Source organism: Neoarius graeffei, chromosome 3 (assembly GCF_027579695.1).
Source record: "Neoarius graeffei isolate fNeoGra1 chromosome 3, fNeoGra1.pri, whole genome shotgun sequence".
In the NCBI taxonomy this organism is placed as follows: domain Eukaryota; kingdom Metazoa; phylum Chordata; class Actinopteri; order Siluriformes; family Ariidae; genus Neoarius; species Neoarius graeffei.
In genome coordinates, this window is record NC_083571.1 from 2,713,866 (window position 1) to 2,729,969 (window position 16,104).

At 39.5% G+C, this 16,104-nt stretch overlaps 1 non-coding gene across 1 annotated transcript; it reads left to right on the plus strand.

Moving 5' to 3' along the window:
* Positions 1–16,005: 16,005 nt before the first annotated feature.
* trnae-uuc (transfer RNA glutamic acid (anticodon UUC)) lies at positions 16,006–16,077 on the plus strand. Its single transcript has one exon. It is a non-coding gene; the product is annotated as a tRNA-Glu (tRNA).
* Positions 16,078–16,104: the final 27 nt, after the last annotated feature.

Genomic DNA, 16,104 nt, shown 5'->3' on the forward strand with positions numbered 1-16,104 from the left:
GAGAGAGAGTGTGTATTTAAATACAGAGAGAGAGAGTATTTAAATACAGAGAGAGAGTATTTAAATACAGAGAGAGAGAGTGTATTTAAATACAGAGAGAGAGTGTGTGTGTATTTAAATACAGAGAGAGAGAGAGAGAGAGAGAGAGTGTATTTAAATACAGAGAGAGTGTGTATTTAAATACAGAGAGAGAGAGTGTGTATTTAAATACAGAGAGAGAGAGAGAGAGAGAGTATTTAAATACAGAGAGAGAGAGTGTGTGTATTTAAATACAGAGAGAGAGAGAGTATTTAAATACAGAGAGAGAGAGAGTATTTAAATACAGAGAGAGAGAGAGTGTATTTAAATACAGAGAGAGAGTATTTAAATACAGAGAGAGAGAGTATTTAAATACAGAGAGAGAGAGAGTGTGTATTTAAATACAGAGAGAGAGTGTGTATTTAAATACAGAGAGAGTGTATTTAAATACAGAGAGAGAGAGAGACAGAGAGAGAGTGTGTATTTAAATACAGAGAGAGAGAGAGAGAGAGTATTTAAATACAGAGAGAGAGTGTATTTAAATACAGAGAGAGAGAGTATTTAAATACAGAGAGAGAGAGAGTGTATTTAAATACAGAGAGAGAGTATTTAAATACAGAGAGAGAGAGTATTTAAATACAGAGAGAGAGAGAGTGTGTATTTAAATACAGAGAGAGAGAGTGTGTATTTAAATACAGAGAGAGAGAGAGAGTGTGTATTTAAATACAGAGAGAGAGAGAGTATTTAAATACAGAGAGAGAGAGAGAGAGAGAGAGAGAGAGAGAGTATTTAAATACAGAGAGTGAGAGAGTGTATTTAAATACAGAGAGTGAGAGAGTGTATTTAAATACAGAGAGAGAGTGTGTATTTAAATACAGAGAGAGAGAGTATTTAAATACAGAGAGAGAGAGAGTATTTAAATACAGAGAGTGAGAGAGTGTATTTAAATACAGAGAGAGAGAGTGTATTTAAATACAGAGAGAGAGTGTGTGTGTATTTAAATAGAGAGAGTGTATTTAAATACAGAGAGAGAGAGAGAGTGTATTTAAATACAGAGAGAGAGAGTGTGTATTTAAATACAGAGAGAGAGAGTGTGTGTATTTAAATACAGAGAGAGAGAGAGAGAGTGTGTGTGTATTTAAATACAGAGAGAGAGAGTATTTAAATACAGAGAGAGAGAGAGTATTTAAATACAGAGAGAGTGTATTTAAATACAGAGAGAGAGAGTGTGTATTTAAATACAGAGAGAGAGAGAGAGAGAGTGTGTGTATTTAAATACAGAGAGAGAGAGTATTTAAATACAGAGAGAGAGAGAGTATTTAAATACAGAGAGAGAGAGTGTATTTAAATACAGAGAGAGAGTGTGTGTGTATTTAAATAGAGAGAGAGAGTGTATTTAAATAGAGAGAGTGTATTTAAATACAGAGAGAGAGAGTGTATTTAAATACAGAGAGAGAGAGTGTGTATTTAAATACAGAGAGAGAGAGAGAGAGAGAGAGAGAGAGAGAGTGTGTGTATTTAAATACAGAGAGAGAGAGTATTTAAATACAGAGAGAGAGTATTTAAATACAGAGAGAGAGAGTGTATTTAAATACAGAGAGAGAGTGTGTGTGTATTTAAATACAGAGAGAGAGAGAGAGAGAGAGAGTGTATTTAAATACAGAGAGAGTGTGTATTTAAATACAGAGAGAGAGTGTATTTAAATACAGAGAGAGAGAGAGAGAGAGTATTTAAATACAGAGAGAGAGAGTGTGTGTATTTAAATACAGAGAGAGAGAGAGTGTATTTAAATACAGAGAGAGAGAGAGTGTGTGTGTATTTAAATACAGAGAGAGAGAGAGTGTGTATTTAAATACAGAGAGAGAGAGAGACAGAGAGAGAGTGTGTATTTAAATACAGAGAGAGAGTATTTAAATACAGAGAGAGAGAGAGTATTTAAATACAGAGAGAGAGAGAGTGTATTTAAATACAGAGAGAGAGAGTATTTAAATACAGAGAGAGAGAGAGTGTATTTAAATACAGAGAGAGAGAGTATTTAAATACAGAGAGAGAGAGAGTGTATTTAAATACAGAGAGAGTGTGTATTTAAATACAGAGAGAGAGAGAGAGAGAGAGAGAGAGAGAGAGAGAGTGTGTATTTAAATACAGAGAGAGAGAGTATTTAAATACAGAGAGAGAGTATTTAAATACAGAGAGAGAGAGTGTATTTAAATACAGAGAAGAGAGTGTGTGTGTATTTAAATACAGAGAGAGAGAGAGAGAGAGAGAGAGAGTGTATTTAAATACAGAGAGAGTGTGTATTTAAATACAGAGAGAGAGAGTGTGTATTTAAATACAGAGAGAGAGAGAGAGAGAGAGTATTTAAATACAGAGAGAGAGAGTGTGTGTATTTAAATACAGAGAGAGAGAGAGTATTTAAATACAGAGAGAGAGAGAGTATTTAAATACAGAGAGAGAGAGAGTGTATTTAAATACAGAGAGAGAGTATTTAAATACAGAGAGAGAGAGTATTTAAATACAGAGAGAGAGAGAGTGTGTATTTAAATACAGAGAGAGAGTGTGTATTTAAATACAGAGAGAGAGAGAGTGTATTTAAATACAGAGAGAGAGAGAGACAGAGAGAGAGTGTGTATTTAAATACAGAGAGAGAGAGAGAGAGTATTTAAATACAGAGAGAGAGTGTATTTAAATACAGAGAGAGAGAGTATTTAAATACAGAGAGAGAGAGAGTGTATTTAAATACAGAGAGAGAGTATTTAAATACAGAGAGAGAGAGTATTTAAATACAGAGAGAGAGAGAGTGTGTATGTAAATACAGAGAGAGAGAGAGAGTGTATTTAAATACAGAGAGAGTGTATTTAAATACAGAGAGAGAGTATTTAAATACAGAGAGAGTGTATTTAAATACAGAGAGAGAGTGTGTGTGTATTTAAATAGAGAGAGTGTATTTAAATACAGAGAGAGTGTATTTAAATACAGAGAGAGAGAGTGTGTATTTAAATACAGAGAGAGAGAGAGAGAGAGAGAGAGAGTGTGTATTTAAATACAGAGAGAGAGAGTATTTAAATACAGAGAGAGAGAGTATTTAAATACAGAGAGAGAGAGTGTATTTAAATACAGAGAGAGAGTGTGTGTGTATTTAAATACAGAGAGAGTGTATTTAAATACAGAGAGAGAGTATTTAAATACAGAGAGAGTGTATTTAAATACAGAGAGAGAGTGTGTGTGTATTTAAATACAGAGAGAGTGTATTTAAATACAGAGAGAGAGTATTTAAATACAGAGAGAGTGTATTTAAATACAGAGAGAGAGAGAGTATTTAAATACAGAGAGAGAGTGTGTGTGTATTTAAATAGAGAGAGAGAGTGTATTTAAATACAGAGAGAGAGAGTGTATTTAAATACAGAGAGAGAGAGAGAGAGAGAGAGAGTGTGTGTATTTAAATACAGAGAGAGAGAGTATTTAAATACAGAGAGAGAGAGTGTATTTAAATACAGAGAGAGAGTGTGTGTATTTAAATACAGAGAGAGAGAGAGAGCGAGAGAGAGAGTGTGTGTATTTAAATACAGAGAGAGTGTATTTAAATACAGAGAGAGAGTATTTAAATACAGAGAGAGTGTATTTAAATACAGAGAGAGAGTGTGTGTGTATTTAAATAGAGAGAGTGTATTTAAATACAGAGAGAGTGTATTTAAATACAGAGAGAGAGTGTGTATTTAAATACAGAGAGAGAGAGAGAGAGAGAGTGTGTATTTAAATACAGAGAGAGAGAGTATTTAAATACAGAGAGAGAGAGAGAGTATTTAAATACAGAGAGAGAGAGTGTATTTAAATACAGAGAGAGAGTGTGTGTGTATTTAAATACAGAGAGAGTGTATTTAAATACAGAGAGAGAGTATTTAAATACAGAGAGAGTGTATTTAAATACAGAGAGAGAGTGTGTGTGTATTTAAATACAGAGAGAGTGTATTTAAATACAGAGAGAGAGTATTTAAATACAGAGAGAGTGTATTTAAATACAGAGAGAGAGAGAGTATTTAAATACAGAGAGAGAGTGTGTGTGTATTTAAATAGAGAGAGAGAGTGTATTTAAATACAGAGAGAGAGAGTGTATTTAAATACAGAGAGAGAGAGAGAGAGAGAGAGTGTGTGTATTTAAATACAGAGAGAGAGAGTATTTAAATACAGAGAGAGAGAGTGTATTTAAATACAGAGAGAGAGTGTGTGTATTTAAATACAGAGAGAGAGAGAGAGAGCGAGAGAGAGAGAGTGTGTGTATTTAAATACAGAGAGAGTGTGTATTTAAATACAGAGAGAGAGTATTTAAATACAGAGAGAGAGAGTGTGTGTATTTAAATACAGAGAGAGAGAGTATTTAAATACAGAGAGAGAGAGAGTGTGTGTATTTAAATACAGAGAGAGAGAGAGTATTTAAATACAGAGAGAGAGAGAGTATTTAAATACAGAGAGAGAGAGAGTGTGTGTGTATTTAAATACAGAGAGAGAGAGTGTGTGTATTTAAATACAGAGAGAGAGAGAGAGACAGAGAGAGAGTATTTAAATACAGAGAGAGAGTGTGTATTTAAATACAGAGAGAGAGAGAGAGAGTGTATTTAAATACAGAGAGAGAGAGAGAGACAGAGAGAGAGTGTGTATTTAAATACAGAGAGAGAGTATTTAAATACAGAGAGAGAGAGAGAGTATTTAAATACAGAGAGAGAGAGAGTGTATTTAAATACAGAGAGAGAGAGTATTTAAATACAGAGAGAGTGTATTTAAATACAGAGAGAGAGTATTTAAATACAGAGAGAGAGAGTATTTAAATACAGAGAGAGAGAGAGTGTATTTAAATACAGAGAGAGAGAGAGTGTGTATTTAAATACAGAGAGAGAGAGAGAGTGTATTTAAATACAGAGAGAGAGAGTGTATTTAAATACAGAGAGAGAGTATTTAAATACAGAGAGAGTGTATTTAAATACAGAGAGAGAGTGTGTGTGTATTTAAATAGAGAGAGAGAGAGTGTATTTAAATACAGAGAGAGAGAGTGTATTTAAATACAGAGAGAGTGTGTATTTAAATACAGAGAGAGAGAGTGTGTATTTAAATACAGAGAGAGAGAGTATTTAAATACAGAGAGAGAGAGAGTATTTAAATACAGAGAGAGAGAGTGTATTTAAATACAGAGAGAGAGTGTGTGTGTATTTAAATACAGAGAGAGAGAGAGAGAGAGAGAGAGTGTATTTAAATACAGAGAGAGAGAGTATTTAAATACAGAGAGAGAGAGTATTTAAATACAGAGAGAGAGAGAGTGTGTGTGTATTTAAATACAGAGAGAGAGAGTGTGTGTATTTAAATACAGAGAGAGAGAGAGAGACAGAGAGAGAGTGTGTATTTAAATACAGAGAGAGAGTATTTAAATACAGAGAGAGAGAGAGAGTATTTAAATACAGAGAGAGAGAGAGTGTATTTAAATACAGAGAGAGAGTGTGTGTATTTAAATACAGAGAGAGAGAGAGAGTGTATTTAAATACAGAGAGAGAGTGTGTGTGTATTTAAATACAGAGAGAGAGTGTGTATTTAAATACAGAGAGAGTGTATTTAAATACAGAGAGAGAGAGTATTTAAATACAGAGAGAGAGAGAGTGTGTATTTAAATACAGAGAGAGAGAGAGAGAGAGAGAGAGAGAGAGAGAGAGTGTATTTAAATACAGAGAGAGAGAGAGAGAGACAGAGTGTGTATTTAAATACAGAGAGAGAGTATTTAAATACAGAGAGAGAGAGAGAGTATTTAAATACAGAGAGAGAGAGAGTGTATTTAAATACAGAGAGAGAGAGTATTTAAATACAGAGAGAGAGAGAGTGTGTATTTAAATACAGAGAGAGAGTATTTAAATACAGAGAGAGAGAGAGTGTGTATTTAAATACAGAGAGAGAGTGTGTATTTAAATACAGAGAGAGAGAGAGAGAGAGAGTGTGTATTTAAATACAGAGAGAGAGAGTGTATTTAAATACAGAGAGAGAGAGAGAGAGTGTGTATTTAAATACAGAGAGAGAGAGAGAGAGAGAGAGAGTGTATTTAAATACAGAGAGAGAGAGAGAGAGAGAGAGAGTGTATTTAAATACAGAGAGAGAGAGTGTATTTAAATACAGAGAGAGAGAGAGAGAGAGAGAGAGAGAGAGAGAGAGTGTGTGTGTGTGTGTGTGTGTGTGTGTGTCCAGTTCTGTTTTGTGCTCATTATTAGAGCTGCAGTGAATAAAATCCATCACTAACACATCACTGAAATGTTCAGATAAAACTTTTGTCATTTGAACCTGAACTGCATTTCATCTGAATCACAAACACGGGACAGAAAAGTCCAAACCCTTTTATTCAAGCTAAACACACTACATTTACAGTTTTATCTTCTGTCCTTTTGTGTAATGTGTTCTTTTATTAGACGACATGTGCTCAGTTTATCAGCTTTCAGTTTCTCCTGTAAACATCTTTCACAGAAACATAACGTCAGAGTGAATAATCCACTTCCCTCACCATCATTACACCTGCGGCCGAGTCTGTGACACGCCCACTGGGGGACGGATTACAGAAACATCACCAAAACACACCTGAACATATTATCACATCGGAGCTCGGCACCAGGTGGGCGTGTCATGCTGTGTAATCACGTGACACGACTGTCGCTGATTGGCTGCATGAACCTGCAGCTCTGAGTTCCAGTTAGCGTTGGTTCGCTCAGTTCGCCCTCGGCCTCGCTTCAGATCAGACTGTGTGGGTTTTTTCTTTGTACAATAGCAGGTGGTGCTGTTACATTCAGGTTCCAAAAAAACACAAATAATCCTCTTTAAAAGAGAAGAAACCTTTATTCGTCACATGCACACTTCAGTTCATCCTCTGCATTTAACCCATCTGAAGCAGTGAAAACACACACACACTCAGAGCAGTGGGCAGCCACACCAGAGCGCCCAGGGAGCAGTCAGGGGTTCGGCACCTCAGCCCAAGGGCACCCCACATCAACCTAAGTGCATGTCTTTGGACTGTGGGGGAAACCGGAGCACCCGGAGGAAACCCACACAGACAGAACATGCAAACTCCGCACAGAAAGGCCCTCGCCGGCCACGGGGCTCGAACCCAGAACCTTCTTGCTGTGAGGCAACAGCGCTAACCGCTACACCACTGTGCCACCCGTGGTGAAACAAAAAAGGTTTGTTAACCACAGATAAGATGATTTGATTTGATTTGATTTGATTTTAGAAAGATGGGCGTGGCTTAGCCTTGCTAAGAACCAATCAAAAAATGACAAATAAAAAAGATTAAAACGACTGTCCATGTCTGAAGTGTTGGTGTTAATTTGAGGCGCTCTGAAGTCAAGAAAACGTGTCCATGGTTCGAAGGATTATCTGACCCAGCACTCATCCGCTACACATTCATCATTCAATCCATACCTGAGACACACTTCCGTTTTAGACAAACTCCGCCCCCGTGCGCGGAACTCTCACGTAACTTCTGAACAGTGCTGAAGTCTGAATACAGATGTGTGTCACTGTAATGGCTGTGACTGCAGAGCTGTGAGAGACGCAACAGAGAGAGAGAGAGAGAGAGATGAGCATAGAAAGACGAAAGGGTAACAAGGGAGGATGTGGCGTTTCACTCGCTTTCGTCTTGTCTGTTTGCTGGTGTTCATCCTGATTAAATCGCTCCAGTCTTATAATAACACAAGCACCTCGTTCGTGTTCATCTGCTTCTGGATCAGGAGACGAGAAGCGAGCGGATGTTTGTTTCGAGGCAGGAAATAAACTGTTGAGTTTCGTTCTGGCCCAAGTTTCCCGAAGGCATCACAGCACAAAGATCATCATTAAATGGTGGAGCGAGCAGCACAATGAACACTCTCTCTCCTAGTTAAGATGCTCTTAGAGTTAAGAGGCTTTTGGGAAACCCACCCATGTTTGTCTCAGGAATGTGTGTGTGTGTGCGCGCGCGCGCGCGTGTGTAAGCTGTAAATCTGTCATCTTTAAATCCAGTGCCAACTCTGCGACTAACAGATTTATGGGCCTTTAGATTTATGGATTTTGTGCGTTTTTGAGCTAAATGAGAAGTTTATTTACTGAAGTGCAGCACTGAGGATCATCTATCAGCTTGTTTTCTTACTTTCCTTCCACAAAACAGCTGAAAGAGAGAGAGATGGAAATGGAAGTCATTTTGTGTTGTTTTTCTTTCATGTCGTGAGGAAAAAAGCACAGCGCCCTCTGGGGGCGGAAACTTCACACCACACTGCTGCTGAGTTCTGGACTCTGATTGGTCAGAGAGTGTTGATTAATTTTCTCGAACAGCAGCTCTGACAGTCGTGCACCTGCAAACCACAGGTTTATATTAATAAGACATTAAACGTAGCTGTAAAAGGTTCTGTATGTTTATTGTTCTCTGTATTTATTGTCCTGTACTCTGTGCGCTGACATTCTGTGCCGTCTTGCTTGTGCCATGATCGTGGAGAAACAACATTCTGTTCCAATCTATACAGAGGAATGACAATAAAATCCCACTTGACTTGATAAAATATCTGATTTGTCTTTCTTTAATAAATGTGTCATTGCTGGTATGTGGGCAGCATGGTGGTGTAGTGGTTAGTGCTGTCGCCTCACGGCAAGAAGGTCCGGGTTCGAGCCCCGGGGCCGGCGAGGGTGTGACGCCTGCGAGTGTTTCAGGGGCGGTGCCTCTGACAGCGCGGAGCTGGAAGTTGATTGTGCTGAATGTCGCCAGCTGCGAAGCCTTCACCTGGGCCTATTAATAGGACTTTGTTTGTGTGTGATGTAGCCGTGAGTGTTAGGCTTCACGTTGGCCATGGGTTTGGTAATTTGTATTTGTTAAAATTGTATGAATTCCAGTAAAGAGCATGATTTTCTGTTTTGAGTGCCTTATTTTGGGTTTGGGGTTATTTGTTTGAGTCAGAATGTAACAAGGGCCTTTCTGTGTGGAGTTTGCATGTTCTCCCCGTGTCCGCGTGGGTTTCCTCCGGGTGCTCCGGTTTCCCCCACAGTCCAAAGACATGCAGGTTAGGTTAACTGGTGACTCTAAATTGAGCGTAGGTGTGAATGTGAGTGTGAATGGTTGTCTGTGTCTATGTGCAGCCCTGTGATGACCTGGCGACTTGTCCAGGGTGAACCCCGCCTTTCACCCGTAGTCAGCTGGGATAGGATCCAGCTCGCCTGCGACCCTGTAGAACAGGATAAAGCGGCTACAGATAATGAGATGAGATTGTTGGTACGTTGCTGTGGTGTAAGAGGAATAAAACACTCGGGGATGTGCTGTTATAGGAAAATAATCAACGGGAAGTCCTGTAACAGGGACAGTATGACTTTAACACCGATTCTCATTATACTGCTTCCAGTTATATTATAAATAACATTGATTCTGTGATATTTGTCACATATATATATATATATATATATATATATATATATATATTTTTTTTTTTTTAAACACGAGCTGTAAATAACACTAAATAGATTAGATTAGATTAGATTAGATTAGATTAGATTAGATTAGATTAGATTAGATTAGATTAGATTCACTTTATTGATCCCACATCAGGGAAATTCACGTGTTACAGTAGCAAGAAAATGTCATACAGATAACAAATAAAAACTGAAATAAAAATTAGACAAACGAAAGATTAAATACAGAGAGCTATTTGCATAATCGACCTTGAAAAGTATAGAAATATTGCCTTATTGAGAGGCTCGGTAAAAATAAATAAATAAATAAATAAATAAATATCACAGCATCGCATTATCACTCATCCTTATCTCAGTGTGGGATTAATACTTTATATTTTTCACTTTTCTTCTTCATTTCACTAGTAGACATGATGTATTATTATATACAGAAGTACAACCTTGGTTGGAAAAAAATCAATTCTGCAGCATTAAATTACAAATAGCGTAGGAGCAGAACTGTTCCTCATTCAGCTGGTGTCCTGGTCGACCTTCACCTGCAAGCATTTTTCTTCCCCTAACCTGGCAGCAAATCTCAGGAGGTAGAAACACATCAGCATGAGCTCATTTACATTATGAACAACATCAGAACTCATTATAGTCATCACGTATAAAGACAGCGCTCATCGCTGATATTGTGCATTTATGTATTATTGCTTGAAGATAAATATGATCCATGTATAATTACTTACCACATGTTCAGCATCTCCTGCACCATATGGCAGTAAACGCTGTGCGATTTCTGGCTGTCCCAGATGTGAAAGAAATGTGGCGATATCTTTGGACTCCAAAACGGTGGTCCTACAGTATGTCGCACTGTGCGTGAAGTTCAACGTCATGATGGCCGGTGTTACAGTTTCGCAACCAAAGATAGACTGGGAGGAAATTCTGACAGCGTCACAAATTTAGGACAACCATCTCATAGTGTGATTGCTACTATGACCTGCGTCTACTGACCAACCAATAGGAATGCAGCATGACATGATGCACTGATCAACACGACACTGGAAATAAACCCATTCTTGCTTAGTGTAACTGTTTACCACTATAACAACACTGATTACGTTTTATTCTTGTATATTGACTTTCATCGTAGCCGACGCTTTAATAGGTTTTATTAGGGGCGGTCCTAGGGGCGGTCCGACCGGGCAGCCGCCTGGGGCGGCATCGCGGGGGGGGCGGCATGAGCGCGGGCATAAAAAAAAAAACGGTCCCCAAAAAAAAAGGTCCAATGGGGAAGCCCAATACCAAAGTTGCGCAGGTGACATCATCATAACAAGAGGCGTCAATACCTGAAGTTGGTCAGTTCTTGTAGCTCAATTGTAATTAAGGGTTTGCAGCAGTGTTACACACACACAAGTGTAACATGCAGCAAAAGCCATCATGCGTCACGTTTGCTGTGGGCACAAAACCCCGTATAATTTAAATAACAAACCAAATATGGTGCCGCAATGCATAGGACACAAACTCAAGACGCCTGTCAAATGTGCAGACCGCATTCCATTACATTGAGCAAACGCTTTTGTGTGTGCGTGTGCGCGCGAGAAAGAGGAGAGAACAGAAAAGCAGAACAATCCAAACAACTTCAAAACAGCTTTTTCAATGTGGTTGTGGATGCAGCCCTGGCAGCCATTAAAGAAAGATTTTCCACATTGGAAAATGTGGGAAACAGATTTGGTGTTTTAACAGCTTTTGAAAATCTGTCAAATGAGGAGCTGGCAGGCAAGTGTGAGGCACTAGCCACCACCTTACATTTTGGAGGGCACTTTGATTTGAACAGCAAAGAGCTCGTGCAGGAGATCAGGAACTTTCCTGACTTGCCGTCAGCAACTGTGACCCCCCTTGAGCTGATCACATTCATGCACGAGAAGGAGCTATCAGAGATCGACCCCAATTTCTGGACTGGACTCAGAATTGCTGCCACTCTGCCTGTCACTGTGGCTCAGGCAGAGAGGAGCTTCTCGAAGCTAAAACTGATCAAGACTTACCTAAGGTCAGCAATGTCACAGGAACGGTTCAGTGGCCTTGCTGTGATCAGCATAAACCACGCCTCAGGAGAACAACTCTCATATGAAGACATTGTGGAAGAATTTGCATCCAGGAAGGCCAGAAAAGCCAACTTTTAGGTTGTGCTTTCACTTTTGCATCCTGAATATAATTGCCACTTAAATGCATATAGACTGTTTTCCTCTTACTTCTTTTGCACGTCTTGTTATTTATGACAAATTATAGTGGTTTGCCATTTTTGCCACTTTAAAGAGTGTTAACTTCTTCATTTGTTACTTCTTGTTATTTATGATACACAATAGTGTTTGTTCTTTCTTCTTATGTGTACAGTAATATGTATAGGATTTACCTCTTCTCTGTCGTTAGTTCATTTATTTATGATACATGATTGCATTTTACCATTTTTGCCACTTTAATGTATAGTATTTTTAGATCTTTTGTCACTTCATGTTATTCTGTAATTGTGATTGTTTAACTGTTTAGCTTCTTTTGTTATTTATATGGTGCGACTTTAATGGAGGTTTAAGTCTTCTTGTTAATAATAATGGTGAATGGTACTCTATGATAATTCATTGTGCACTCTGTTGGTAAAACTGACTGACTTGTGCAATATTTTGACCATCGGGTGGTGCTGTAGTGCAGTTGTGCTTTCTTAAATAGCTGTGGATAGCTGTAATGCGAAGTCATTGAGTCTTTTTGTTTATCTTTTATTGTTTATCTTTGTATTTTTTATTGCACTAGTCATTAAAACTGGAAATTTGTTCTTGAGAATAGCTGTTGTGAGTTTGTGTATGGGGTCGTGTGTGTTCTGGACGAAGTTAGTGTTTTCTTAGGTGGTGGGTGGGAGGTGGTTGTCGGGTTGGGCCGGGGGGGGCCCAAGCAGGGGGTTTCGCCCGGGGAGTAAATCACTCTAGGATCGCCACTGGGTTTTATTATCATGCAGTCTACATACATCAAACTTAAAGAAGATACACAGAGCCTTTATTTTTAAATAAGTTTCTGAGTGGATAGTATCTCCATCCTTGACTCTTGTATGCTGCATAAATGGGAATAAAAAATATATATTTTTGAGAGTTAAAATCGACCGCAAAGTTGTCATTGGAGCTGCGCCGCTGAGCCAGCCAGCCCTGAGTGCGTGACGTCACAGTGGGAAGCGGTTTTAAGGCCGAGGCCTTTTACAGCTATAGACCAAAGTCATATAAATAAAAATTTATGGTGTAAGTAAGAAATAGCGTTACCGACTCGCTCAACTAAGACTGATTTGACTTCATTGATTGTGGGTTGACCCTCATTAAAACAGGATGGGTGTTATAACTTATGCAACATACATGTCCATGCATGCATTTTCACTGATAAAATGTAAAAGGCTCATTAAATAATCAGATGAACTGAGACAATCACATTCTGAAGCAAATTAAATAATCTTATACCACTAACTTAAACACACAATACAAGTTACATGGATTAATCTAAACGCAGGTAAACAACGTGTTGTTTTGTATCCAAATGAGAGTCGGAGTTTACCCATCTGTGTTCTCGCTTCTTGAAGGCCGATTGTTTTTGAAACAATCTGACTTTCAGTTCTTCGTTCAGTTCTCCATTCTTTCACTTCCATGTAACGGTGAGATGGCAGCGATATCCAGGTTAGTCATCAGACGGCTGCTCCACTCATTCACTTTTCTTCATACTGAGTACTCCGCCATTACTGCTCAGCTCAGGCAATTACTAAAACCCAGGATGGAACGGGACGTCAGCGGTTTTAGCAACAACTGCAGGAAGGTCACTGCCTGAGCGATATGTCACGTCTCGTTCCATCCCGGGTTTTAGCAACAACCCTCAGCTCACTGTGGGAGGACTGGTGCAACTGAACTTACTTTCCCTTTATAAATAAATAAATAAATAAATAAATGCTTTCCTTTTCTTGTAGTTTTCTTTTCCTTTAATTGTTGTTACTGCACTCTCTTTCAATACAGGCTTATAGCCAACGCTCCTCAACAGATCAGAGGTCTCGTACGAGTCTTCAGCAAAATGTGCAGAGCAGAGGAGAGACCACTTTGTAGGCACCCAATGTGCCCGTGAACTTCTCACAAAACGTGTCCAAATCTTTGCAGTTTGAACATTCTTGGGCCGTGAATGCAACGTAAATCCACCTTCTGTCGTGTTGCTGCACCGGCCAACAACACATCTGCGTGACATGGCGATAAATTAGCTCAAAATGGAGGATCGGAGTTGCAGTCAGCTCTGTGTTTTAGTATAGCGGAAATGGCAATGAGACCGACAGACTTCCTGCTGTGACGTTACGGATGTCAAGGTCATTCACTCAGACCGCTACCTATATACATCACTTTAATCGTAAAAATTACAATATTAGATTTATTGTTAACGCTTAAAACTATTCCTGTGCCATTCTTAGGGTCTCAAGGCATTTATAAACCAAAGTGAGGCCATGGTTCTGCGTGTATGCTTTAATGTTGTACCCAAGGGCGGCCATGATAGATTCTACCCAGGATGACTAAATGATCTCAGAAAACTCGAACCAAGTCATGTGACCCTGATCCTCAAACAGTGCAAACCCTAATAAGAGAAACAGGACTGTGTGAAAACTTTTACCAACAGAAAGACAAAGAGAATGTCTCTCATGGTGCACGTGGTATGTTTAAGGGTCAACCTTAATTAGCTGATTAATTGTGAGGTCTCTTAAGTGTTTTGTTTGAAAGGTTCTGACTACAAAGTTGAATTCTGGGTAAAATGTTCTATTTCTATTGCTGTCAGCGTTTCAAGATGCTTCACTGCTGCACACACAGACCATGTATCCTGTGTGTAAATGGGATTAAAAAGTGTCCCGTATTTTACGATTCCGGAGATCACCGAAGCAAGCGAACAACATCATGTGACCACTGTGGGGTGTGTCTGACCTACTTTTAACCAAAACAAGTTGGCATGGGAAAACATGGTGGACTCTGCTCTCCCACCAGTGAAAAAGAAACAGAAAATATGAAAGCGAATCAGCCAGAAAGGGCGCCAGAAGAGCAAAAGAAACCAAAAGGTTGTTGTGAAGGGACAGATCGAGCGCTGGAATCGACTGAAGGATGAAACAGGCATAAAATCTGAGGAAGAATTTGCAGCACTTGTCTTGTCAGCGCTTTTGCTTCGTGGATGTATTCATGAGGTGGTGTAGTGGTTAGCGCTGTCACCTCACGGCAAGAAGGTTCTGGGTTCGAGCCCAGCAGCCGGCGAGGGCCTTTCTGTGTGGAGTTTGCATGTTCTCCGTGTGGGTTTCCTCTGGGTGCTCTGGTTTCCCCCAAAGACATGCAGGTTAGGTTAACTGGTGACTCTAAATGGACCGTGAATGGTTGTTTGTCTCTGTGTCAGTCCTATGATGACTTGGCGACTTGTCCAGGGCGTACCCTGCCTTTCGCCCATAGTCAGCTGGGATAGGCTCCAGCTCGTCTGTGACCCTGTAGGACAGGATAAGTGGTTACAGATAATGAATGGATGGATTCATGAATGTCAACCATAAATTACATCCCTGCAGTTCAAAACTCTCAGAGATCGATGCACAGTCATGATGTTTTCTGTGCATCGCCATCTTGGTGTAGTGCAGTTCCATAGTTATGCTAATTAGTTAAAGCTCCTCATTTCCGTCGGGCTGTACTGTTTACCGCAAGAGGGAGGAAAACGGTCCCAAAACGGAGAAAAGTGACCCTCGGGACATCAAAATGATCACATCGCGTCCACGTGATATCGTTCTTGTGGGACAGAGAAAAATGCCAGGGACAATAAAAAAAATTTTAAATGCTCATATGACTTTGTGGGCGGCACGGTGGTGTAGGGGTTAGCGCTGTCGCCTCACAGCAAGAAGGTCCAGGTTCGAGCCCCGTGGCCGGCGAGGGCCTTTCTGTGCGGAGTTTGCATGTTCTCCCCGTGTCCGCGTGGGTTTCCTCCGGGTGCTCCGGTTTCCCCCACAGTCCAAAGACATGCAAGTTAGGTTAACTGGTGACTCTAAATTGAGCGTAGGTGTGAATGTGAGTGTGAATGGTTGTCTGTGTCTATGTGTCAGCCCTGTGATGACCTGGCGACTTGTCCAGGGTGTACCCCGCCTTTCGCCCATAGTCAGCTGGGATAGGCTCCAGCTCGCCTGCGACCCTGTAGAACAGGATAAAGCGGCTAGAGATAATGAGATGAGATGAGATGACTTTGCAGTCAGCACCTTTAAATGTCAAGAAATCAACAGCAGCTAAAATCCGTCTTCGAAAGAAAATGACTAATGAGCTCCCTCTAGCTGCGGAATATCGTAACTGCAGTCACTCTAAAAAGTGGAACGGCTAATTTGTTTAAGAAACCGATTTCAGCTCCGAAAAAAACGAGTCTTCTGATTTCTTTAATACTAGATTTATTTATTTTTCCTAGATATGATTACATATTATTCGACTGACCAGATAATGGCTCACATTTACCCTATAAATGAGCGCGTTGTCAGCCTTCACTCAGAGCTCCCATATGGTCTAGCGGTTAGGATTCCTGGTTTTCACCCAGGCGGCCCGGGTTCGACTCCCGGTATGGGAAGAATATATTTTAACTTTATTATCATCT